Source organism: Catharus ustulatus, chromosome 16 (genome assembly GCF_009819885.2).
Source record: "Catharus ustulatus isolate bCatUst1 chromosome 16, bCatUst1.pri.v2, whole genome shotgun sequence".
NCBI lineage: Eukaryota > Metazoa > Chordata > Aves > Passeriformes > Turdidae > Catharus > Catharus ustulatus.
The window spans coordinates 11,150,111-11,175,985 of record NC_046236.1 but is presented as its reverse complement, the minus strand read 5'-3'; the positions used below and the strand labels follow the sequence as shown (position 1 = coordinate 11,175,985).

Genomic DNA, 25,875 nt, shown 5'->3' with positions numbered 1-25,875 from the left:
TCAGTCAGGACTTGGCAATCCAGCACCTTCTTACACAAGTAAATATCAGGTCTAGAAGCCCCAGTTTTGGTAAATATTGTCACAGTTTTACATTGATGAACTAAGCAATCCAGTACCTTTTTACAGAAGTAAATATCAGGTCTAGAAATCCCAGTTTTGGTAAATATTGTCACAGTTTTACATTGATGAACTAAGCAATCCAGTACCTTTTTACAGAAGTAAATAGCAGGTCTAGAATCCCTGGTTTTAGTAAATATTTTCACAGTTTTACACTGATGAAATAAGCATGCACAACAATGATCACACTGTATTACTACAGCTCTACTTACATGAGGTGCAGCCCAGGAGAATGTCAGTCTGAGATGGATCCACTGGGAGGAGAAAAGGGAAAAAAAAAATAAAAGGTGAAATAGTTACTTCTAGGTGATTGAAAGAAATGAAAGCAAATTTAATCAAATCTGGTAAATATAGATCACTTTTATTTTTTGTCCTGTATCTCCCTATACCATCTCTGTTTTGCATTTACAATGCCCAGTGTTTTGATCCAGTGATAAGAAAATCTGTAACATAATTGTTCATGGTGTTTGATGTTGTAATGCCTCACAGTGGGGCTGATGGTTCTATTTACACTTGTGAGGTGAATTGAAGATCTTGAATAAAAGCAGCAGATTGATCTAAAAATAGAACCATAACTTCCTTCTCCTCATTAAAAATGTCAGGCTTGGTGGATTAAAACTGACGTGTAACAGTCCTGATGTGAAATATTTGTCCTGTAATATGAAGCCACGATAAATGTCACTTTGGTTTGTTACTGTAAAAAGTGGTGGGTTTGGCACACAGTGTCACATTAATTCACTTTACTGAGCATGTATTTACTCCTTTACATGCTGTGGGGAAAAATATAGAGAATTTTATTTTATTGCATTATAAGAAGTGTAATATGTCTGTCCACTCAGAATTTGTAACCACTATTTCAGTATGCTGCTGCAATTTATCTAAAGGAGAAAAAAAAAGTAAAGCACTAATTTCCATATGTATTACAGTAGGAAAAAATACAAACAGGCAAATGTAAGCAATTAAAGAGGTTTGAGCTGAGATTAGTGATTGAACAATAATATTTGTAGAGAAAAGCAAACTTTAATAAGAGTAGATGAATTTTCCCCTAAAAAGAAAGATTAACTTGTTCAAGGGTACTTAATTATCACTGAATTTTGAGGTAAGTAGAATGCTTTATCTGGGAAAAAATGTTTTAGGACAGCTGCCTGTACCATTTCGGTTTTTTTTTGTATTGAAGTTTTATTGAGAGATGCAGCTCTGCTCTGTAAAAGATCTGATCTCATTCTGATGCACTTTGTGTCTGCTATTAGCACCAGTTATGGTTGTTACCACATTTTCCAGTCAGGGCTCCCCAGCTCCCCTGCTCTCCTTGGCCTCTCTCTGCCCTCTGTTTGACATCTTGTGGTTGGCATTTAAGGGCCCAAGAAAAACAAACAGTGCAACCAGTATTTTGCTTCCAATTTTAACTTCATAGTTTGATGGAGAATAGTAAATAGAAGGACAAACTGTTACTATTTTTATGTGGTCTTGATGTTAAGAGAAAAGGATTTCCATGGCTAACGTGTCTTTGTGATGTGCCACAGGTGGAAATGCCCAGCGCCAAATTTGTAAAACCCTGCAGTAGTGGCTGGCTCATCACAGTCTCTGACTGGCCTCACTTCTCAAGAACAAAAATAAACCTGCCACAAATCCATGCAAAGCAGGAGCAGCTGTTCTGTTCACACTTCCATACAAATTTCAGTTCCATGCAGGGATGCTGTGGGACAGCTGCCCCGTGCTTTAGAGCAGAAACTGCCTGTGGAGAGTTTCTCCTGTGCCTCCCTGCTGAAGTCGCACCTGGGCACAGCTGTGACACATCTGGAGCTCTGGGAGCTCCAGCTGTGTGAGGCCAGGCTGCAGGAGATGGCTCCCCTGAGGAATGTGCAGTCCTTCAGTGCTTTAGTTGTGTCCTGTGGCCTCACCTCCACGTGGGTGTGGGCATCACTAGAATCAGACATGGGAATTGGGGAATTCAGTGGCAAAGTTGCACAGGTTTCTTTATGTGCACAGCAAGGTGCATGGCTGAGATCAGCATTCCAAGGAGCACTGCTGTGTGCTCATGGAGCTCTTGGGGCTGGGCTGGAGAAGGGCTCTGTGCTCACCCAGCAGTCTGCAAAGAGCAGCTTTGGATAACTGTGCCTCACTGCTTTCCTCCTTACTTACTCAGGAACCCTTCTACATCGATTTTTTTGCTTTCTGATCCTTGCTGTTGAAGTACAGTTTCTTTCATGTAGTAAATAATGTTTCAGGATTGATTAAATCACAACATGAATCATAATGGAAGTGCTGAGCTATATGCATGGCTCTTCACATCTGTAAGTGTGTGGAGCTGAATAACAAATTCTGTAGTGACAGTGGGTTTGCAGTTCTGCTGGGAGCTGAACTCACTGGTTTTCATTTTGAGTGGAATAAATGCTGGTTAATCAGTTTGAAATGAAATTGAGGCATGGGCAGAGTGAGCATAGTTATTTCTAGATAGCTTAAAGAATGGAATATGATTTCAAAGGTCATGTGCAATTACACTTTTATTCATGAGGCCCGTGTTTCATATTCTAACAACTATAATTCATGTGTTGTATTAATCACACAGAATTCTGAATCAGAACATAAAATTTTGCTGTGCTCTAATTAAGAAGAATGAAAGCAATAAGGAGTAGCAGCCATGTAGCTAATGAAGGAGTTAATTCCAACGTGTGTTTTAGGCTATTCAGTACTACAAAGCAAGAAGTGCTGCTCTGCCAGCACAAACCAAAGGAAGGCAGTTCAGCACCACTCCCTTCCCCAGCCAGCATCGCTGGGAGTTCTGCAGAGCTCCAGCTGCAGTTCCGGCAGCAGCTTGCACAAGAAATGTGCAACAAGATATAAATCACTTTAGATTGGTGTTTAGCAAGGAAAATCTTTTGTATTCTGTATGTGGACGTGAATTTTTCTCTGTGCAACTGTTTTTAACCTTTTGGACTGGACTGAGTTTTACAGTTATAGAGCCAAGAGCTCAGGTGTTTTTTCTGTGTGTCAGGATGGGATCTGCAGCCCATCCAGGACATCATTGTTCATGCTGTGCTTTGCTCTTTTTTTGACTTTTTTTTTTTAAAAAAAAGCCTGAAGCATTTTCCTTGTGTGGTTTCGCAACCCATTTTTTTTTTCCCAAACAGCAGGAGTCCTATCCCTAGATCAAATTTGGAATTCAGTGCTTCTAACAACTGTCTAATGGATCCACATGTTTACACAGCATGACACTGGCATCCTGATAGTGTCATGCAAGTCATCAACCAGTACTACTGTTTTATGCTTCCTCCCTGCTTTAAAAAAAAAAAAAAAAAGGAAAAAAAAAAAAAGAAAAGGGAAAAGCCAGAGGCACTTTTTACTTTTTTCCCTGGTACTCAGGGGTCCTGTGAATGATCCCTCCGCTTCAACCAAAGTACTCTCTTACAAAATTTTTGAAAAAGACTTTTTCCATCTGCTCTAACTGAAAATGCCTATTCTCAGGTATTTTATCAGTGCTTATGTAATCAATAAATAGATCTTAAAATCATAGAATCCCAGAACTGCCTGGGTTTTAAGAGACCTTAAATATCTTCTACATCAGCCCCACTGGTGTGGACACACCAGACCACATTGCTCAGAGCTCCATCACACCTGGCCTTACTTCCAGGCATGAATGCTACAAAACAGGAGACTGGAAAATAACATTTCCATACCCAATCCTTTCTTCCTTCCTGAGACTCTCTGCTGAATGAAAACTTCTCTTTGTGTAGAGGTGTGCCCCTAACTGGCAGCACCCCCTGATGAAGCTCCCTGCTTCTCCCTGCCACTGATGCTGATGGGAGCATTTGTGGGAACCAAATCACCCAAAGGATCTTTCTGAAAACCAGAGCACTGAGGGGCAGGCTCAGGCACTTGGCATTTGTGTAGCATGGGAGCATTTGTAATTTACTCACCCAAGTATTTGATTGCTGCTCCCTGTTATTAGATGTAAATAAATCAGTAGCAATTACTTGGCAACAACTTTCCACGGTCATTTGCTCTGAAGAAACTTAGTCCCTGGTAGCATTAAGTGGAGGAAGGGGGGTTTGGCTGGGACACCAGAACCTTTTTTTTCATGTTCTCATGGGATCTTTCACTTCCACACAAGCAACTGCCTGAACTGGCCAAGTGGTCTTGATTGAATGTTGCTTTATGAACACGACTTTGTCGCAGCTGCAGGATGTCATAACCTCTATTTCCTTAGCTTAGATTTGAAATCTGGAGCCATATGATTCAGATGAACCACAACTGCCCTTGCTTAATTTAACTTGATGTATTTGTTTTGAAAATACCGTTGTTCGCTCCAAGTTTTAGCTGCTAAACAAATTAAGCTGATCTGGTCTGGTAAATGGGGAATACTGACCAGCTTGATTAAAAAACTCCCTAAAAGCTGCAAAGAAAGCTCCAGTAATCTTTAGCTTATCAGTGCCAATGAAAATATTTCATTAGTGTAAACCTAAAAAATCAAAATTGTTTTAAATACAAAAATTAAAGATTGTCCCCGAGATGAGTGTAGCTCTGATTCAAAAACCACCCAAATTCTTACAAAAATAATTGTGTGTTGTACAGGATTTCAGGGAAGTACAGTGAGCTCACCAAAAACTGTTGCTGCAGACAGGATTCAGAGTACAAGATGATGAGCAGAACTGGGTTGGCTTTGCATTCAGAATTTGATTTTACAGGGCTCCTGTTCTTGTGCAGCTTAGAAACAAGCTTTTGCATTTGAAGTAAAGCCAACTGGATTTGTAAAGATACTTATCTTATTCTCTGGCCCCATTCAAATCACCAGAAAATATTAAAGCTGACAAGCCTAACTCGATATGCTTCTCAATTAATATTTTTATGTTAGATTACAGTACACACAGATTTGCACAAGTGCCAGGTTTGAAGTCACTCAGCTGATTTCCCAGTGGCAGATGCTGCCTTCACTGCTGTATGTCTGCTCTCCACAATAGGAAATATTAATGTCACACTTTAGTGTCTCTCTTCTGTTAGAGAAATCTTAATTAGTCCCTTTGATATGAGACTAAACTTTTCAGTTCTAGGTTCACACATACAGTGTGTATCAGCTCCCCATAACTCCTTGTTATTTTTGGCATTTTGTCTTCTGTTGAAATTTATATGCTTATTTATATGCAGGAATTTTTGCTGTTTTGTAAACTATTTTTTAAAGAGTAACTCATCTAGAATAAGCAGGCAGAATAAAAGCTGTGCCACATCCTTTCTAAAGATATTTGATCATGTGCTTTAGATGTGTACAATTAAAAAAGATAAATAGTCTTTTATCTACAGCCATAGCTGTAGTTTGTTAAGTACAAAAAAACCCCCTTCCCTAGCATTTGTAAAACCACCTTTTTATTGAAGAGATTGAGAGATTGAGACACAGCAGAAGTGAAAAATCACCCAGAAGTGTCTGCCTGTGCACCCAGTCACTGAAAGTCAGTCTCAATTGCTTTTAAGTCCTGTGAGATTTTTCTTGTTGCTTGTTATGTAAATGAAGACTCATTTACAGGTTCCAATTTGTAGAATTTTTTTTATGATTAAGTTTATAAAGGTCATAATCCAATTACATTCTTAGCTTCCACTTTCTACAACTGCTTGTTTGTATTTTGTACATTTTCTTATTTAATTGTTCATAGATGCTCAGAGAGACTAAACAGAAAGTTTGAGGGCTGGGATGCTTTCCCAAATGTAGTTCAGAGCTGTTGGCCAGTCAGTGAAGTGCTTGTGCAGTCTGACATAGAAGTAGCCCCAGCAGCACCTGCTGGATCAGCATCTGCAGGATGCTAAGTTTGGCAAATCAACATTTGTCTGTTGGAGGATGGATCAGTGGTGGATCAGTGTGAGGACACAATGAGTTGGTTCTAATTGTCAGGTGTGTCTTATGGAGTGGAAAAGTGGGGAGGAAATTGTATTCAAATACTGAAAGTTACCTTACAAGTAACATGCAATTTTAATTGATGGGTTCTGGGCAATTCTACTTACTGCCAAACTGCACAGGCTGAGGGAGGCTTCTTTTCCTCCTCCTATTTCCTCTCCCTCCCAGGGTATTGCAACAAACTGGTTCTGAGTTTAGTGTAAGGCAGTGGAGCCACTCCGGATTTAAAAGCTGGTGTTGGTGTCTGGAGGCAGTGCTATGGCCTGGGGACTTGGCTGAATTCCTTAGCAGTGGTTCCATGACCAGCTGAAGCAGTTTCTTACACTTCACCATCCCTTCATTTTTGACATGGTCACTGAAAATTATTTATGCACCCTGAGATCTAACCCATCCCATATCAGACTGTGCAATGTCCTGCCTTGTAGGCTGACCTGACTCTCTTTATATTCTCACACACAGAGGGCTGACATTTCACACATATCTCTGTCAGAGCTGCAGGGCTGATGGCTGGAGAGCTCTGTGTGACCTGCTGACAGCTCCATGGCACCATCAGTGACCGTGTTTGCCCCTGGCTGGCTCAGCCAGTTGGACATGGGCGCTCTCCTGCCAGCAGCTCTTGGTACCTCCAGAGCCTGGGATGCCTGCACTCCTCCAGAGCTGGTCCCTGCCTGATGGCAGTGCTTCTGTCCCAGCTAACCTGCTGCTGGGACACAGAGCTGCCTTCCAGTCTGTCATCAGTAACACAGGGTACACTGATTTGAAGGTCTGCACCTTCTACCAGAGGTGAAACGTTGTGGAGGGGAGATCAAGGAGAGGATGCAGAGAGCTGGAGTGCTTGAGCAGGAGAAGCTGGAGGTGGGCTGAATGTGTTGTTGAGACAGAAAAGAAGAATGGGATTTTGCAACGAGGAGGAAGTGGTGTGGTGGATTTTCCAATTACTGTTCTCAGGGTCCCACCCATTTGTTTTGACCTACTCTCGAGCTATGTCAAGGCATGAAGACAACACATACCCTCACACCTGTGATCTTCAGGGTTTGTTGTTGCTGCTCTTTGAAGAGTGAGCTTGATGTTTTAATGTTTTGTTTGGAAACTCAAGCGTTTAGATTTGTAATTCTGCCCTTCTAGCAATTTCCCTGATTTACCTTGCAGAGTAAACATTCTTTTGTTCCATTTCCCAGACTTCCTTTTCCTTGTCTTTGCTGTTGGTTTAATTTTGAGATCTGATACTCAATCATAGGTGTCTCCTTGGGAGCAAAAAGAACCCCAAGAGCGAAGGGTTTGAGTGAGATAACTATTTTCTCTGTTTAGAAGCAGCAGTTTGCTTTCCAGTATTCTGGAAGCCCTCAAACACAGATCCTGCCAAAGGCAGGACTTGAACAGCAGCAGTGCTTAGGAGAACGTGCTCAGGTTTTCTGGCAGCTCTTACAGGTCACTCAGAATAAACAGGCACATTGCTTGCAGCGAGTGCCCCACAGTTTGGAAAGCACTGCTGAAGGCAAATTTGTGAAGAATTTCTTCTTGTGGTTATAGTTCTCCATTTTCATTTCTTCTACAGTGTGTCCAGTTTCCTCAGGGTTTGATATCTAGGATCTTAATATCAAATCTGGAATTAATACAGCTGTATTTAGAGACTAAAACATTTGCAGGGTTCGTAGCAATAATTCACTGTGTGGCACAGTGGGGAACTCTGTGTGTTTTAAACATTCCTCCCCTGTGCATGTACAGATTTTTATAGTTGGATTGAGAATTTATAACATGCTGGGTCTCATATTCCAGGTCTGTTTGTTTCTAAATCTATACAGAGAACTTGGACTGGGTCATAAATATCTGCAGATGAAATGAAGGCTGATTAGAATTTTAATATTAAGGAAGGAAATGGCTTTGGGTAGTGCACTACAGAGCAGAACAGGCCTTCTGTTAATACACAAGAGTATTACTGTTTTCTTGAACTTTGCCTTCCAATCCAATTACGACTTGTGCCTAGAAATCATAACTCTGGTGCCTCCCAGTTGATAATGTTGAATGTTATCCTTGTACAGGCTTATATAATTTCCAGTAGTAAAAACAATCTTGATTATAAAACTGCTAGATAATATACTCCTAAAATTGAGTTATGGGCAATAGTACATGGTCTTTGTTGATAAACAAAGCAGTCATGATGGTATATCAAATTGACCCAGTTCTGTCTCGATTTAAATTAAATGAAACCAGGAGTTTTTTTCTTGGGATATGCATGATGACATATTGTGTAACTCACACTTTGTGATAAGAATGAAGACAAAGCTTTCAGTGTAAATGATTTTTTTTCCGAATCAAGCGAAATGACAGGAATCTCTGTATTGGCTTTCATTTAAGCACTTGTGTGATAGCATCATGCTCAGAGTATGAAATGAGCTCATCCAAGGAGTAATTCCAGCCAGTTCCCTTATCAGGGTAAGCCATCATAGCTCAGAACGTGTCCTCCTGTGTCCTCCTCCCCTGCCCTCGCTGCTAACTGGATTGGACCAGATGCTGCATAATTCCCTGGATCTGTGTTTACCATCCCTTGGCTGCACACATCTTTGCTGCACATTTACAGCAGGAAATATTATTACTGAAGTGTGGAATCCCATTCTGGTATTATTTCACGAAAATTGATTCTGATTCCTCACTGCTTCAGAGTATGTTATTAGCATAGTACAACGAATCATTTTCTCACAAAGGGAATGACAATTGTATCCTTGTTTAGATGCTGCCTGTGTATTTATAGGATATAAATATATGTAGCCAAATGTGGTGGCTAAACTTGGCTGCTTCTCCTGCTGGTTTCTGTGGTTTAGCTTCATTGTCCAGGAAAAGTGACAACATTCTCAACTCTTGCACCCATCACCAGGTTCGGTGAGATGCCCACTCTTGGCAGGAAAAGATCAATGCTCATTTGTTTATTTGGGCTTTAAATTGTATAGCAGACTTCTATCAGTTATTATCTATCTCTAAGAAGTTTTGTTTATCATTCTCACACCATTAACACGTCACATTCATGGTACAGTCTGAAACATATTTATCCCACTCTAAAATCTCAAGGGGCTGTGCACAGGCTGTTATGCAAGTAGGTTTATTTTAGATTTCTTCCCTTTTTTCTTTAATCACTTGGGTAATGTGTCTGAAATATATTTCTGATGTTGGTTTCTTTTTGTGTTCCTTTTGGGGGGCATTTGATTTTACAGCTAAAAGGATTGAATACTAAATGTTCTTTTTGTATGGGTACATAAGAGGGTATTCTTCCAGTCAGAGAAAGGCATTCCTAGGATTTAAGGCCTGATAAAGGAACAAAATATACCAAATCTAAAAATGTATTTTTATAATTTGGGGGTCTTATATTGTAAATCAGGACAGAAAGAACAAACTACATGAGAGATACCATTCCAAATGAAGAAATTAAAATTATTGCATTGTGTCAGCCACATTGTAAGAACAGTGTGGATGGACTCTGACTTCTTTAGTGATTTTTTCTCTCTATATTAGCCCACAAGTCTTTCAGTAACCAGAAATATACAGGTTTGTGATGACTTGGTATAATGGATCTGATGCTGAGAAAGAGAGCTGTATTCAAAGATTTTTGTTTCCCCCTTGTTTCTTAAAGTAGAAAAATGCTAATGTTTCCTCTCTTTTCTGAACTTCCAGACTGGAACCGAATTTGATAACACTGTTCCCAGGGTAAAGTACCCTTCACAGATCTTCTTTGTAGAGCTTATGAATTCTTTTGTTTGATTTCTTGCAGTTTTTGGGCACAGCACAGTAAGTTTAGTGTTGGTATCTGCATTAGACTTGGCATTTCAGTAACATTTCAGTTTAAAGTTCTGCTGTGATTCAGTGCTGAAGGTGCAGTGGAGAGACTTGTTTCTTTCTGGTGCCATATGTTATCTTTGATCAGGAAAGCATTTGAACTGAGATGCCTTCAGATATAATATAAGCAGATATAGAAGTCCAGACCTTACCAGACAGTTTTGCTGCAAGGGAGGATCCAGTTGTGGTTTTGCCTACAAACACTTTTTATTTGTTGAGTTACAGCTTTTAATTACTCACAACTGTGAAGGATTTCATGTCAGCCATGTGAGCTCTGTGAGCATTCAAAACTGATTTATTGTTACGAGTTTTCCATGTATTTTTAGTCCTTCCCTCTCCTCAATTCACTTCACTCAAAAGCTGAGGAGAAGGGAATGTGACTGAAGATTGCTTTCTTCAGTAGACCAAAATGCAAAGCCTGGACCAGTGATCCAGCTGGCATCTTACACCAGAAGCTCCTCAAATGATCCAAGCATCATACAAAATTCTGGCATCAAACCAGGCAGCTGGTGACACTGGTGCTCCAAAAGTGACCAGTACTGCTGGTGGTGACAGACATGGGCAAGCAGAGTGTGCCAGGAGCAGGGTTCCTGTCTCTGACCCTGGATCTCCCACCCACGGGGGTGCCTGCCCTGCTCAGTGTGGTCCTAAATAACCAACCAGCTGCAGAAGTGGACACACCTGTGTAACCCAGAGTGTCCTGAATGAATTTTGGAGCTTTGTCCCCACCTAAGGATTTCCAGAAGAACTGGTGGGAGTGCAGCTAACACCTTCACCCATCCCTCTTCCTGAAGGATGATGCTATATCCAATGCTTGTTCAGGCAAGGACATCTTAATCTTATTGTAATAGTTTCTAATTACTCTCTTCTGCAAGATCCCTGCCTGGGAGTCACCACAAGCCAGATACTCTGTGAACGATTATCCCAAGGAGTTCTTAATTACTCTGGAGTCACTCCAGCTCTTTAAAATGTATGGCCTGCACTGATACCATAAATCCATTTTCCTCTCCACTTGCTCTGGAGCCCTTTGTACCCTGGCTGCTGTGTTCAGAAGGCCCAGAAGTGCTGCTGTGGCTCATTGCTCATGCTGCAGGTTGTCATCTACAGCTGAGCACGTGCCATGGGGACACAGCTCCAAAAGACACTGATAACCCAGCAGGGCAGGTACTATATGGCCCAGTTTTTAAAATTCTGATTATCACTCTGGAGAGAGAGCCACAAAATTGCTATGGAATTGTCTGTCTTTGTAGTGGATTTTGTGGCTTCCTATTTGCAACATTTGTTGTGAATAAATTTTTGCACTTTGGCCAAAACAAAACTGTTTTTATGACTTTACTTCCAAATGTGTTGAAAGCTTATGTTGCTGTGTTATTTATTGTACAGCACTTAAATAACTTTATATATTGAACATATGCTGAAGTAGAATTGACAAATGGCATCTCCCTCAGTATAATTTCAGAAAAATTTCATAGAACCTGCAGTTGGTGTCCTACTGCAGCCACATAACTTTGCAAGGAAGACAGATGATTTAGAAGTTTTGGGACAGAATTAGGAAAATTCTAAATATTTGAAACTGTGACAGTACCAGGAACATTAAGCCTAATTTGACTGAAATCCAAATGCAAACCTTAATCTAAGAAGCTAAAAGGAAAGTAATGGAAGATACAAGCTTTTACTAGGGATGAAGGATTTAGAAGCCTTTAGAGGTCTGTATGCTCTATTATATGGGTTATGTTTCTGACACCTCCCAATGGGGATTTAAAGTAGTTTTTTATTTAAAAAGGAAAGATATACAGGCCATTTGGCAGTAGATCTACTCTTTGAATAGATAAAAATGCCTAAAAAACTCCTGACAGTTGCTTGTAAGAGGAGCTGTATTAGATATTTTTCTGCTTTTATTTCTAGTAAATTTATTGGTTGAGCAGCTTAGGAGGTGTTTCAGGCTAATTTTCCATTTGCAAGCAACAACTGTATCTGAAGTCTTTTGATCATGTGCCGGTTTTAAACTGAAAACAAACCCTGATATGAGTGCACTTTTCACTTCTTTAGACTTTGTCATTCGCAGTCAGAAATGTTGCATAGATTTTAATATGCATGCTCCTACTGTCAGATGTGTGTTCCTTTTACATAAATGACACAGACATCCTGAGCCAGCTCTGCTTATTTAAGTGGTAAAGGAAGAGAGTTTTGCTGTATCAGTTCTTACAGCATGTATGCCTTTTCCTGTTAAGGCACTCCTTTTCCTAAAACATTTCCCATTAACACTGGTGGTCTGACATCAGTAATCTCTTGGGAGGTCGATTCTGAGACCAGGTTAAAAAAGATATTAAAAAATCCTAAACTCTTGTGAGCTCAATCTTACTTTTGTTCTGTGGTGACCAAAGGGTAAAAGAAACCTTTTAAATAAATTTGTTCTCTTTCTAAATAGATAACTAGCCAAATGCATATCAAGTATTTGTTCAACTGATCAAATATTGCTTTAGGTTTAGAAAACAAATTAACCAAATGTTTGAACAATTAGACATTCTGTACCTGAACACTTCTCAGTGACCCTAAGTACTGTGGTCAAAATAAAAGACCCTTTCCACGAAAATAAGTCAGACAAATGTTTAATTCTTTTTTTTTTTTTTTTTTGGTTCTTAATGAAACAACTAAACAGTGGAAGTTCACACTCTTTTGATTTTACCCTTTCATTTAAGAGGAAGTCACACCAATATATCAAATTTAAGTCCTTACTTCTGTAGATACACTGACTGGCTGAAGCACATATACATATATATATATATATATATATATATATTTGGCAGAAACATAACTTGATAGTTGAGCATTAGTTTGAATTTGAGATAAACGTGTGTGGGTTTGGAAAGCAGAACAGTCTGTCCTGACACTGAACAAACAGTTCCCAAGTGGAAATTCTCAGTTTAGATGTCTGATTAACTCAATGGCTGTGCAGTGTTTGAATCTGGTATTAGACACCATTACTCTTTCTGCTCTGGCAGTAGAAGGTGCAAACTCTTTTTTCACACTGTCAGGGTAAGATTTTTTACTAATTAGCTAATAACTGGAGTGGACTCAGAGATACATAGACATGTCAAAGACATTTTTGCATATTACCTGTGATAAAGAGTTTTAAATAGACCAAATTAAAGTTTTGGCAGTAAGATATGAAAATCTCCTTTGATTCTTCAGTTGCTCTGTTCCTTCTGCTGGTGGTGTCCCTGTCACAGTGTGTGCCCACTGGGAGCTTACAGCCTTGGGTGATTATTGAGTGTTCTGTTTACAGAACAGAATTGTGAGGCTTTCATAAAGCTTGTCAGAGCTTAATTCCTAACAGGCCACTTGCCTTGAGTCATTGCTGAACTGAATGTTGTGATGCAAGTCCAAAAGGAAATGCAAAGGGAAGGACAGAGGATGGCAACACTTGCTGTTCTTTAACTGCCTTGACCACATCTTGCAATGTTTTTATTTGTACTGTGTATGAAGAGGACCCATTTTCTTTATTATATTAAGTATCTTAATGAAGTTTTGGGTATGAGTTATTAGATGGCAGCATTTATTTGGTTAATTAGCTAAATGATACAAGTGAAATTTCATTTTGAGCTCATCATCTGTTAAACTGCTGGAGCAGTTCAGTAATTGACTGCTACCATCACCCACTCCAGAATGAGCAAGCAAATCCATTAATTTTTGCCACAGAAGAGTTGTTTCTGATGTGTTTATTGAGCACTGGTGTGTAGTAGTGAGTGAAGGGGATTTTCTTGCTCATTCAACACTGCAGGAAGCAAACCAGCATCTTCTCCTACATAACCTTGGCAGCTCAGTGGAAGCTGCCTGTTTGTTCCTGGCTGTGTTTAGAGTTTGTGGCGGGCAGGTAAGAGGTGTCTGTGCTGGACGGTGAAACACTGCAGGGCAGGGAGTCACAGCTCCAGCAGCCACAGGACAAACTATTGAATCTGAGAGGATGAAGAACAGAGGGGAACTTCCCTTTTATACAAATACACTCAGCATTGTGGAAACGTGAGTCCTGGACATTGTAAGACATTCATTAATTGCCTGTTAATTAATTGTCTTGTTGCCATTTTTAAAATTTACTTGTTTGCATCTTGTTTGCATTATAATTTTTTTTAATAATATGAAACACCTCAGTTCAGGCCCTTGGAAGCAAAAATTGTGCTTTCTGCCCTTACTAGGCCTCTACCATAATTTTGAAATTAGAGAGAAATAATTGAAAGCCCAAAACAGCTCTGCATGATGCTACTAAAGGGCAACAAATACCAAATGATCCATGGTAATTTGAGAGTTGACAAGCTGCAGTTCATCACCCCAAAATGTAAAAGGTGGAATACATAGCAAATTGCGTATTTTACACTTTATTTTAAGGAATGGTGTCTTCAGTCAGAGGGTGCAAAAACTGGGATCCCACAAGCTGCACATCCTCTTGCTTCCACCTTTCTATCACCTCCTCCTTCTACTGGCAGAAATGTTCACAGTGAATCAAATTAACAAATTGATTAGGTATTAAAGTGACATTTGTGAGGGGCAGAGAGGTAATTTTTACCCAAATGGATCTACAAAACTGTGCAAACACTTGTGCCAAGGAAGAGGTGGGAGAAGATGGAGAGTGTGTCTTTTGGCAGCAGTACTGACTTGTGCAGGTTTAAATTGTTACTAAAACTATTACCTGAGATTCTTATTCATAAGTGTAAAGCTTTCTTTAGAGCCTGAACAGAAGCATTTGATTGTGTTATCTTTCACTGTAAGCAGAATATGCTCCATCTAATTTATAAGCACATTGTTTTTTCCACTGCAGTCACTATGTGGCTGTATTTCTTCCATTAAGTTAATAATCTCTATTCCATATAATGTGGGTATTCTAGTGTAAGGCAGGCAAGGAAGAAATCAGAGCTCTGTGTAATGACATTAAGCTTTTAGGTTACAGACAGAGTAAAGGACTCACAGCTGCTTAACATATGCCCTCTGCCTGAACTCACTTTATCACTTGGTATCTGACTGCTCTCAACATATAAAAAGTTGCTGTGATTGATAGTGGGTTATACAGTATTTGTCAGGGTGAACTGAATCATTATGTGTATAGATTCAGGAATACAGAAAAATAAAGCTGAAGGAAGAACAACAAAAACTCTGACATCTTTCCCATTCATTAAGCTTTCCTAAGGCAACTGTTTTTGTTTGCAGGAGTTAGTGGTTGCTGGTTTTTCTAACCACCAATTGCTGAGTGATTTAGAGTACATCTCTGCTCTTTTGTTTGGATTTCATTTGCAAAACCATTTAGAGTTATAAAACTGTCAACTTAAGAACATTCTATATATTTTGCCAGTGAGGGCCTCCTGTATGCAGAGTTGATGCATTTCTCTCCATTTTGTGAGCTGTGTGAATTCTCGGTATATATCACTGTTCTTTTTCTGGTTGTTTGAATAATTCCCACTGCCTTCTTTAGAGCAGCAGAAATCCTTGGAGTAATTATGAAATTGCAACTCAGATCAGTCATCAGATACTGCTAACCACAACATCTCACCCTTGGCCAAACCTAGCCCAGCAATGCAGTAATAGCATGTTCTGCTTTAAAACACTTGAAATTTAGAAACCCTGACTGCAACTAGAATTGAATCATGCACCTAAACATTAGAAAGCACACACCAGAACTGTTAATTACATTAATTGCAGTAGTTAAACCACAGTATGGTACCTTTCTAAACTCTCAGATGCCCTTAAATAACTACAAGGTAGGAGTTGAAAAATGTTATGCAGACTTGCATTACCTGCTACTTGGAGCTTTGCTCACTGTTTCTCTCCTGCAGAATTCCTTTGGTGGCTAAGCTCAGCTTTACCTTGCATGGAAGCTGCAGGGCTCAGGTCTGTCATCATTCTGCACAACCTGGCTTTGCTGCTGGCCCTTTTCATGCATTTCATGTATTTATTTCAGATTTCTATTCCTATTGTTCGTAAGGTATGGCAGATTGAAGTCATCAATACTTAAATTCTATAAATGTGGCTGGGGCAACTTTCTGTAACTTGGAAGTTGGAGTCTGTCATGAATTTGCACCCCTTATTGTTCCTGGATGCTTGGTTGGTCATGTACAGTGGGAGATAAGCCAGTGCTTCAAAACTGCGTTGGGATTTTTGGATTCAAAAGTTTTTAAGGTTCGATGACAGATGTTAGGAAAGCCTTAAATAACTGAAGAGGTCCCTCACTGAATCTGGAAGAATCTGTGCAGGAAGCACAATGTTTTGTCTTTGCTATCTTAATAGAAAAACAGGTTCTGATTTTCCTGGCTTCCCTAACTTTTCCAGTCTTTCCTGTTGTCCTTGACTTCACATTTCAGTAACCATGCTTCCTGCATCCCTGGCAGGAGATCTTATCTCCATTTTCCACCTTATGACCTTCCAGTACAATTTTAGCTCCCAGTACTGCAAGGGAAAGTATTAATTTTTAAAGGAAGTTTAAAAAAAAGAAAATAAAAGATGAGGAAATTTCTTTGTGAAATTTGATTTTTTTTTTCCTTTGCAAATTGCAATTTTACTTAACATGTTTTAGGAAATGTAATTGACTTTTCCTTCAGTCTTCAACAGAGAAGTATCACATCTGCCTGCTCATTTCACATTCACAATAATGGAATGTCTCTCATTAAGGTAGAACATTTTCATTTTGACTGTAGTGTAATTTTTCTGTTTCAAAGTAGATTTTATTGTTTGTGATTACAAAAAGAAATACAAAGCTTTTCTGTTGCCATTCAACAGTGAGTTCTGACATCTTGGCTTTTTTCCAGAGTTAACTTTTTTTTAAGTTAATTTTTTAAAAAATTTTGTTTTGAAGATCAGGATTTCCCTTGAGATGGACCTTCCATTTGCTGTTAATCTGTCTCTCCTTTTTTTTCTGCGAGGCATAAACTACTTCACTTCCAAAGCTCTGCAGTCTAATCCCACTGTAGCCATTATCCCTATGCACTATGGAAATGTTGACTCTTGGTTCAGGAACAACTCAAACATTTACCTTTGACCATCTGTGTTTTCTAATGACCATCTCCAGTCCTGTGCTGCCCTGTGTGCCATGAAGAAGTTCCTTCTTGTTCCTATCTTAAAACTTTCTTTTGATCCCTGCAAAATTACATGATAACAGAACAGGTATGTGATAAACTTAATCCTCCCCTTGGTGGGTCCAGGGTTTCTTGTGTTTCATATATTATTCCATCTGTAGTTATCCACTCTGATTTCTACTTAACTTTAAAATTACATGGGCAGCTGTTGTTTCCTGTTATATTTATACTTGTTTATCAAAGATGGAAAATATAAGTTCAGCAGGTAAAGCCTGGCTTTAAAACTATCATGAGTTGTAAATTCTGTCCATGTAAATTCTAGTACTTTTTTTATAAATATGCTTAAGTTACTTATTATTGAAATGTAAATTAATACAATTTTATTTTAGGATAACTTGTTAGATCCCTTAATTCCAAAGTAAGCAAACACTACCAACACCTTGTTTTGAGCTGCTTTTACAATTATACTCTTCAGTGTGTTCTGCTGGAATACAAACAGGTTTTATGGAGCATTTTTACTAAATAGTCAACAGGTTTTAATTTAGCTTCTTAAATCATAATTGTTTTTCAATTTTCTGCTCTGCCTCACAAACGCATAATGAAGGCGCACCTGATGCTATAAAAACCAGATGTCATTTCAGTATTTTCAGCTGTGTGATAAATTTGGAGAGCTTAAAACTTGGTATCATAGATACATAGTTACAAGAGAGCTCACAAGAACAGAAAGCATGGGGGGCATTGCTAAATAAATAGGATTTTGGAATGGGTTGCACTTTATTTTCAGAGACTTTAAAAATTATGGATGGAATTTTCTTAAGGAACTTTCAGGAGACCATTTCAAACTTACAAACAAATTCAAATTCTTTCTGCCTACCAGTCGTGTTAAGTACCACTTGCACTTGCTCATGGGGATTTGAAGAGCAGCACACAGACCTGAAGGAAAGTTAGATTGTGTAATTCATGCCAGCTCTTAAAAACATTTCCTCCTTTACCATTCTCCTTAAGAACTTTAAGAACTTCTTAAAACAGGATTTTCAGTGGCAACTGAACTGTGCCTGAAATACAGCTTTATAGTACAGCTTCACAGTACTTGTTTCTTTAAACATTTTCAAATTCTGCATACAGGTGTTCTAAGGTCTCTTAGTGGAAATTTTATATATATTTAGAAGAAGGATAACTTTACACAAGTTGATTGTCACAATCTCAATCATCCATCTCTGGTTATCACTAAGCAGGAAGTCAAATGCAAAAATCAGTAATGCCCATCACATTTCTTCCTTATTTTGTTTAATGGTGTCTCTGTTTTCACAACCTGACTGAGGGTCCAGTTCTGTGTCTCTCAAACCATTTATCCCATTGTAAAGCAAACCAAGAGGCAAGAAGACATGCTGAGGTTGGAATGAAGGTGCAGGACAGGCTGCTTGTGTTCTGAGTGCTGCTGTGGGTGTCTATTTTAGGGTGACTGAATCATGAAATGATCACATTCTGCTAAAGAAATTAATTCCTACCCACTCCATTTTTTTCATTGTCTTCTCTTGGGCCTTGTTCATCACAAATTGAAAGTTGTGTGTTCTTAGGTGGGCAGCTGAGTGTGTATAAATGTAGGTATGGATGAAACACATTCTGGAATATTTAGCTAGGTTTTGAAGAAGATCTTGGTATAACTGACTAAAAATGGTGCTGATTTTATTAAGAAATTAAGGGAAAAAAGTTCTGTTAGGTCTGGAGAATAGGGAGTGTTTGAGAGTCGTGTTTGTGTCCCAGGACATTAATTCCTTGTAGCTGTACATCCTGTTAACTCTGCAACTGAAAACAGTGGCAACTTGTTGGTAAGGAGGCATGAAGTTTATTATGGATTTGGTTGACCTTGTTGTTTTTAACACAAATGTCTTCCTAAGTCAAATACAAGGATTCCTGCTTTGAATTGTAGGGAAAGCCACCTTTCCTACAGATCAATAACCATTTATTTTCTACTTAATGTTTAGTCTTCAGCTTCACTAATCTTTCTTATAAATGGCAAAAATGTACCTTCTCCAGCTGTATGTCAATTATATTTAATTTTTAAATCAGAGTGGGTACATTACAGAGAAGCTGTCAATTTGAGACTGAGCAAACTAAATATACTCTGCTGAGTGAATCCAGCACTGTTAACATGAACCAGTGGTATAAATAGGAAAGGAGACACCTTGAAGCATTACCATATTCAACAAGTGTCAGATCACGTTCATTTGAAAGGGATGGCAGCACTCTTTTTCCCCCAGTGCAGGCACAAATGTTGTTTCACTGAACACAGGCTGTGCAGGTGTTCAACAGACTCTGGTGTTTGCACCTTTACTGTTGAATTTCAGCATTTTTTAATAGCCATTCAACTCGATTTTTATAATCCCAGATCTTTTCCTTCATAAAGGCTTAAATGAGGGAGAGTAAAACAAAGTGTTTGTCCTTCCTCCTTTAAAATACTTCCATCTACTTTTCTGACTTTAAAAACCTTATGGACTCTTTCCAAACAGCTCTTTTACCAACAGATTGCTTAGGGACAATTGGCATGAGCTATTAGGAACTCTTGATTGTGATGAAGATGTGTTTCAATGTTGAGGACAAAGTGTTCCCGATGTTATGGAACCTTCATGACTGGTAGCAATGTGAGAAATTGGTTCCCAATAGTTCTTTTCTGTTGTACCCAACTCAGATTCTTCCAGATCTTCCAGAGGGACAGTCTGAAGGATAGGTCACTGAGCACAGAATCGGCTTTAATGTCATAGACATGACTGAAAACCCTGATATGGCTGCTAGTATATCTGTTATTTGATCACTGGTTCTGATAGAGAAAATACATCTCTTTCTATGTTGTGTGTTTGAAAAGAATATATTCCATTAACAGTGGTCACTCATGCCACTTGGCTTCTGAAAAATGCATCACTATGAACAAAAATACCTCACACTTTAAAGATAATATTTATATTTTTGCTGAGGGAGTAATGGGGAGGAATATCGCTTCAGTTGAGATGTCAGTACAAGCGATATGTGTTGTGTAAGTCCCACCTAAGCTTTCCTTGTCTGAAGTGTTAAATAAAGGCTTTAATGAGTTCCTCTGAGTGAGGATAAATTTAGCTCCAAGAGCAGTGCAAAGCAGAGTTGTTATTGGTGTGGGAATGATTGCTGGGATTCCTGAGCTGTGAAGGTGCTGTCATTTCTGCAAAGGATCTGTGCAGGGGAGGCAAAACAGAGAACTGACTCTGCAAAATGAACTGTGGGTCTGTGGGTATGCCCAGAACTTCATGTAGGGCCCTGTTCTGTTATGAATCATAACTTTGCTTTTTTGTTGTAAATGACTGTTCTTTAATTACACCTTCAGCTATAATTTTGTGATGATTTTGTGTGAAAAGTTCAAAACATGGATTAATATATTAGTCTAGAAACTTCTTGCTATTTAAATGCTGCCTCAGCTTTTTTCATAGGTTTGTTAGAACAGTTTATGCTTCAACTTATGCCCTTTACTTTTGGCCACTGGGGTGTTCTCCAGGTCACTCTTTAAGTGGGTGAGTCATCCATTTGTGTGTGACACGAGAATAACAGAATGACCCTTTAAAAGTGTGTGTTTTCCAAGGAGAGAGCAACACTGCACCTGCAGACGCACATCTGCACTTGCTGTACTAAATCTGTGCATTGTGCTGGTACTGAGCTGGAGATGCTGGGAGCTCTGTTCTCTCTACCTTAGCCTTTGTACCCTGCAGGCTGGGGTAGGGAGGATTTAAAACATTTCAGGGGAGTTATATCCAGACCCTCTCCAGCAGCGAGCATGTGTGCTGCTGTCACCATCTCATGCTGACCAGCATGAGGGGGACCAGCACTGCTGCTCTTGCTCCACAGGCACCTATTTATTATCTGTCCCGGTGCATTCCTGCCTCTGCTGGAGAAGAGATGTAGCTATCATTATTTCTGCGGAAGGCAGGCTTTGATTTCACCCTCTGTGCCTCACTGAGGTCTACGTAAATCATCTGAAGTTGGCCAAAAACTTGAGAAGAGTGTTGTGATCTACAGCTGTTATGTGTGCCTTCCCCATTTTTATTGGGGATAAAGCCTTTTTGCATTAGGATAACGCCAAACAACACACGTGCTGAATAAACCTGTGTCGGTGCTTCCTAAACAACGTGCCAGAAACCCCCCTTGGCTGTGTTAACAACTAATTGCCAAGTTCCTTTTGTCAAAACAATCAGCCTAGCCCCCGTGCATGCACATGGAGCATGCAAGTATGTTCTGTATGTGGCTGCTATGGTGATTAAAACACATAAATAAAATAGATAAATAGGGGCCATATTAGAAATGCATTAGTGGCTCGCTGTCAGCGCTCGGCAGCTCCTGGGGGGGCTGCGCTTTCGCAATGGCCCTGTCCCACCTTGTCAGCTCGCAAATTCGGCACAAAACGGGCAAACAAAGGCCTTTTGTGCTCGGTTTGTAGTTCGGGGAGGATTAGTGGCCTGGCACGGTGCTCGGACGGGACCAGCTCGGCGTTGAGCCGGCCGGGGCTGGGACAGGGGGTGCGGGCTGGACAGGGGGCTCGGCTGTGGGACAGACAGGGCTGTCAGGAGCAGGCTGTGCTTACCTGGCTGTGCTCAGGCTGAGGATGCTCTCAGGCTCTCGCTCGCAGTCCTGCCCGCAGCTCCAGCGGTGCCCGGCTTGGACATCCTACATCCAGCATCGGATCGCTGCTTCTCTCCCCCCTCTCACCTTTTAGCATTCTCTGCCCGTAAAACCCATCCCTTTTCCTGAAGTGCCGAGCGATGCACTTGTCCGGTGAAGTTTTTTTCCAGGCGGGATTCAGATTCCAAGCAAGCCTTTCATTTCCTTGGCGCTGGGGGCAGAGCGAAGGCGGGCAGGGAGCTCTGAGCCCGCAGCAGCGTCTTCAGGCGGAGCAGCTCGTCATGGTGATCTCCGGAGTTTAACTTCGGAGGGGGAGGGAGAAAGTGGAAAGCAAACTGAATGCTGTAGTGGAGATTTCTCTCTTCCCCCACTGGGCCCCTTGCCGACTGTTTTTATTGATTTCAATCACTGGAGGCTCGCTGGCTCTCAGAAGAAACACTGTGTAATGTGTTCTTTCCTGGCTTTCATTAAAGAAACTCAATGCAGTGCGGTCACGCTGCCGAGCTCGCCTGGCAACCTGCCTACACCCTGTGGTACCTCTTTCATTGGAGGAGATCGAGCTCGTGGTTTCGGCTTGGTTTATTTATTTTTTTTCTAATTCTCCAGCAAGGATTTCAAAACAGCCTCTGCTCTGCTTTCTACCGCCTCTCACAGCCCAAAGGCTTTTTAAAGCCTCGGAAGGAATTGTCAGCACCACTAAAGGGGGCGACTTTGGTGGCAGTGAAAGCGCCGAGTGCTGCGACAGTCTCGTGCTCCTTCTATTAAAATTCCTCTGCGTTTCTGGGGAGGGGTTAAAAGGGCTGTGTGTAAGCCACAGGGATGTGGATACAAATGATTTCCGACGGAGTTCCTTTTTTTTGGTATTTTTTATTTTTATTTCCACTTCCATGTTCTCCTGATTGCTCAACGCGGTTTAATTAAGAGTAGGGGAGTAAGCAAAATCCTTCAACAAATATGTGAAAATTCCTGGCCAAATGAAGCAAAGCTGCACTCCCCGAGTCTGCAGTTGTGGTGGTGTCTCAAGGATTTCTGTTGTACTCGGGGCTGTGATACTGGAGGAGAAAAATGAGAAATACAATACGATCCTAATTTATGCCTTAGAACTTAATCTGCCACAGCCCAGGAGTATGTACTTTATAGCAGTAACAGTCTATAAAGTGGAATTCAACAAGCTGCATTCTTTAAGTTGTGTATTCTGTGTGCCTGTAAATGCTTTCATGTAATTTAGTAAATTGTTCAATTTCTTCTTATTCAGCAGTTGCTAATGATAACACTTTATGTGCTCTCCACAATTGGCTGTAAATCTGAGACAAGCAAAGATCACACAGTTGTAAATTAAACCGGGTTTCAAGCTCATCAAGGTTCATCTATTCTAAATTACAGCTGCAAGTTTCGGGTGCTACCTGATCACTGTGTTCCTGAGATACTAGAGCTGTATACACAAGGAGGCTTTTTAGAAAAAAACAAACAAGCCTCCAACATTTACATGACCACAAGAAGAATCCTTTCCTGGAGCAGAAAGATAAAAAAGCTGTTCTTACTTAAATCTGGTTTCCTGCAGAACTTGTTTGAGGCTCCTCTGCCTGGGTTGAATCTACAGAAAGCTTTCCTTACCGACTTAATATAAATTATTGCCAGTGTTTTTGTTGTGAGGAGTTGGCATTCTACAAACACCTAGCTTTTATGAAAAATTTTATATTTTCCTTTGACCATTATATAACTTCTAAAAGGTCTTCCTCTGTAAGCACTACAGACATTGTATAAAAAGTATTTCTACATGTTGCTCTTCATTTAAAATTTGCTTTCTGCACGATAATGAAATTTCATATGCCCTCTCTGGCCATACTTCTTTTCATGGGCTGCTAAATGATAGAAAAATAATTATCTAAATTCAGTGTGGCCTTGAACTGTTTTATGCAAATTCTCTAGCTGTAGTTGAAGCCCAACTCTTTGACCAGCCTTGGATAACAAATAATTTGTCAATCTTTCTTTTATGAACCTTGTGTCTAAGGGTCTGCCAGCCTTTCTTCTCTGTGGGTTTTGATCTGTGTTTATAGATTCCGCTTTTTGTTTTTAGGCTGGCAGATGGCCAGTTATTTATCTGGGCTCATGTGTATTGTGTGAGGCAGAAACAGGACGTTTTGCATGCTGATATCGTTCACAGGGCACTTGGGGGCCAAAAGGCTGCTCCTAAGCAGAAGCCATTACGTGATGTGTCAGTGGCTCTTGGTCAGTGAACAAAGCCCCTTTTGACATTTCTCTGTGTTAAAAGTTATGAAATAACATGAGCTTCATGAACAAACAAGGCAATACAATGCTCCTACTATGAAATAAGCCATATAATCCATTTCCCCTCCGTTTTGAACTCTCTGCAGTTCAAAAATTTGACGCCCTTTTTGTATGTTTGTCACTGTTATTTATTCCTTTGAATTTCTGCTGTTGCTTGCTTTGCTGTTGTACAGACTCCTGGTGCTGCGCTGGCAGAAAAGGATAAAAGTCTGTTGGTTTTGGAAGAGCTGGATTCACTGGTTCTAATAAATAGTGAATTTGGTGTTGTGGCTTGGTTTGTGGTTCCTTCTATAGGTTTGGCAGCAAAGCCAAAATCCTGATCAGGCAGGAAGTTCAGACCTACAGAGACGAATCCCAAAGGCAGAATTTCATAGATGAGTATTCTGTTCACTGTGGCAATTCCTCAGTTTCTGACCCTGTCCACATTATTCTGTGCTGGCCATGGACAGCCAGGGGTGCAAATGTGGCCATCAAGGACTGGAAACAAATTTTAAAATGCACTTATGTGCTCTGTGGAAGCACAACGCAATTAGTGTGCTGTTATTAGTGCTGTTATTCCCATCTTGGTGCTGCTTGCTCAGCTATTGCAGTTCACAGTTCCCTGGCAGTACAGGCTTTTATGGAGATACAAAAACTGTACCTGTTTGATTCTGCCACTCCCATTGCAGGAAAAAAGAAAAGAAAAAAAAGAGTCAGGTATCTTCAAGAGAACCCATACATCTTTTAACTGGATTCTCTTGCAGTTCTTGTTATATTTCTCTGTTCTGTACTGCTTAGCAGGGCTGTTTTATAATATTGAACATTTCCCTTCGGTGTGAGCTGGATCCCCTTTTATGATTGTAAGCTCACTTCTAAAGATCATTTATAAAATGCTTCAAATTCATGCAATATTTCCAGCTTACAAAGAATGGTGGAAAACTTTAACTGGTATCTAAAAGTGCTCCAGCTGAAGCCTCCAGCTATTTTGAGTCAGATGTCTTGGACTATTTCGAGCATATTGCTATATTTACTCGCAGTTCAGAAAGTTGGAGGCTGGCACTGATGAGAGGCAGCGTGTTGGCACCCACAGCACTTCGCCTGCACATGGACCTGCTGTGGTACAAACTTTGGGAATTTGCTTGGGGTGCCTGAGCTCATATCTCCGTGCCTGTGCAGAGTTGACATGAGCTTTTATGAGCCTAAGTGTGAAAGATTTGGGGGTTTGCCTTTCGCTCAAAAAGTGGCATCCAGTGGCAATATCCCTTTTAGCACCTTTTCAGGCCTTCTGGAAAGTTTCCAAGTGGAAGACTCCCACCTCCTTAATCACTGGAAAACACTGGCTCTCCTCTGAATGTCATTCATTCAAGTGTGCTGACCTGGCCTGACCTTGTTTAGGTTGAGATCTAATGAGCCCACAACCCAAGGTGCTGTGGTAGCTCTCAGCAGGCTTTGCAAATAAGCAAGTGTTCTGTTTTTCTGTGTGCATGTGGTTTAAATTTATCATGTCAATAAACAAGTGTCTCACATGCTCAAATAGGGGCTTTACAACGTTGTAGTTAAGGCTAAATTGTAGCACTACAAATTGTGATGTCACTTTATAAATATAGAAGGAGACAACCTGGAATATTTATGACCTCAAAACAATGAAGTCCTGTTGGTTGGGTTTTTTTAGTTTGAATAATGACATAACACTAAAACTCTTAATCCAAATGGGTCACAAACATCTTCCAGATGAACAGTCACACTAATGGTTTTGGGAAAACAAAATTAAAAACTCAAGCTGTTAATTTAAGGAAAGGAGAAGACCATCAATAGATTGATAAATAATAAATACAGTTAGGATTTCAATTCCAGTGGAAGGTTTGTTTTTGTTTTCTTTCAAGTCCCCAGGTTTGGGGAAGGGGTTTTATTTAATATAAACTGTGATAAAATTACCCTCACTGATAAAATCACCCTCAGCTTCAGTAGGGACTATACCAACAAATATAGGTATTTTCTGAAGCACGTAAAACCTGATGTTTTCAAATTAAAAACCAGTCTAGGGCAGACTGTGGCACATCCTACTGAACTGACCAAGTTGACATG

The 25,875-nt window shown here is 40.1% G+C and overlaps 2 protein-coding genes across 2 annotated transcripts in view; one reads left to right on the top strand and one right to left on the bottom strand.

The window, feature by feature from the left end:
* GPR146 (G protein-coupled receptor 146) overlaps positions 1 to 22,218 on the bottom strand; it is a 50,102-nt gene extending 27,884 nt beyond the window's left edge. The window contains exons 1-2 of the mRNA XM_033073801.1: positions 21,485 to 22,218; positions 330 to 371 (exon numbers count right to left, since the gene is read on the bottom strand). The gene's annotated coding sequence lies outside the window, so the exon portion shown is untranslated. The remainder of the gene's footprint in view (positions 1 to 329; positions 372 to 21,484) is intronic.
* The window catches only part of C16H7orf50 (chromosome 16 C7orf50 homolog), a 125,026-nt gene that overhangs the window by 68,378 nt on the left and 30,773 nt on the right, over positions 1 to 25,875 (top strand). The window lies entirely within an intron of this gene.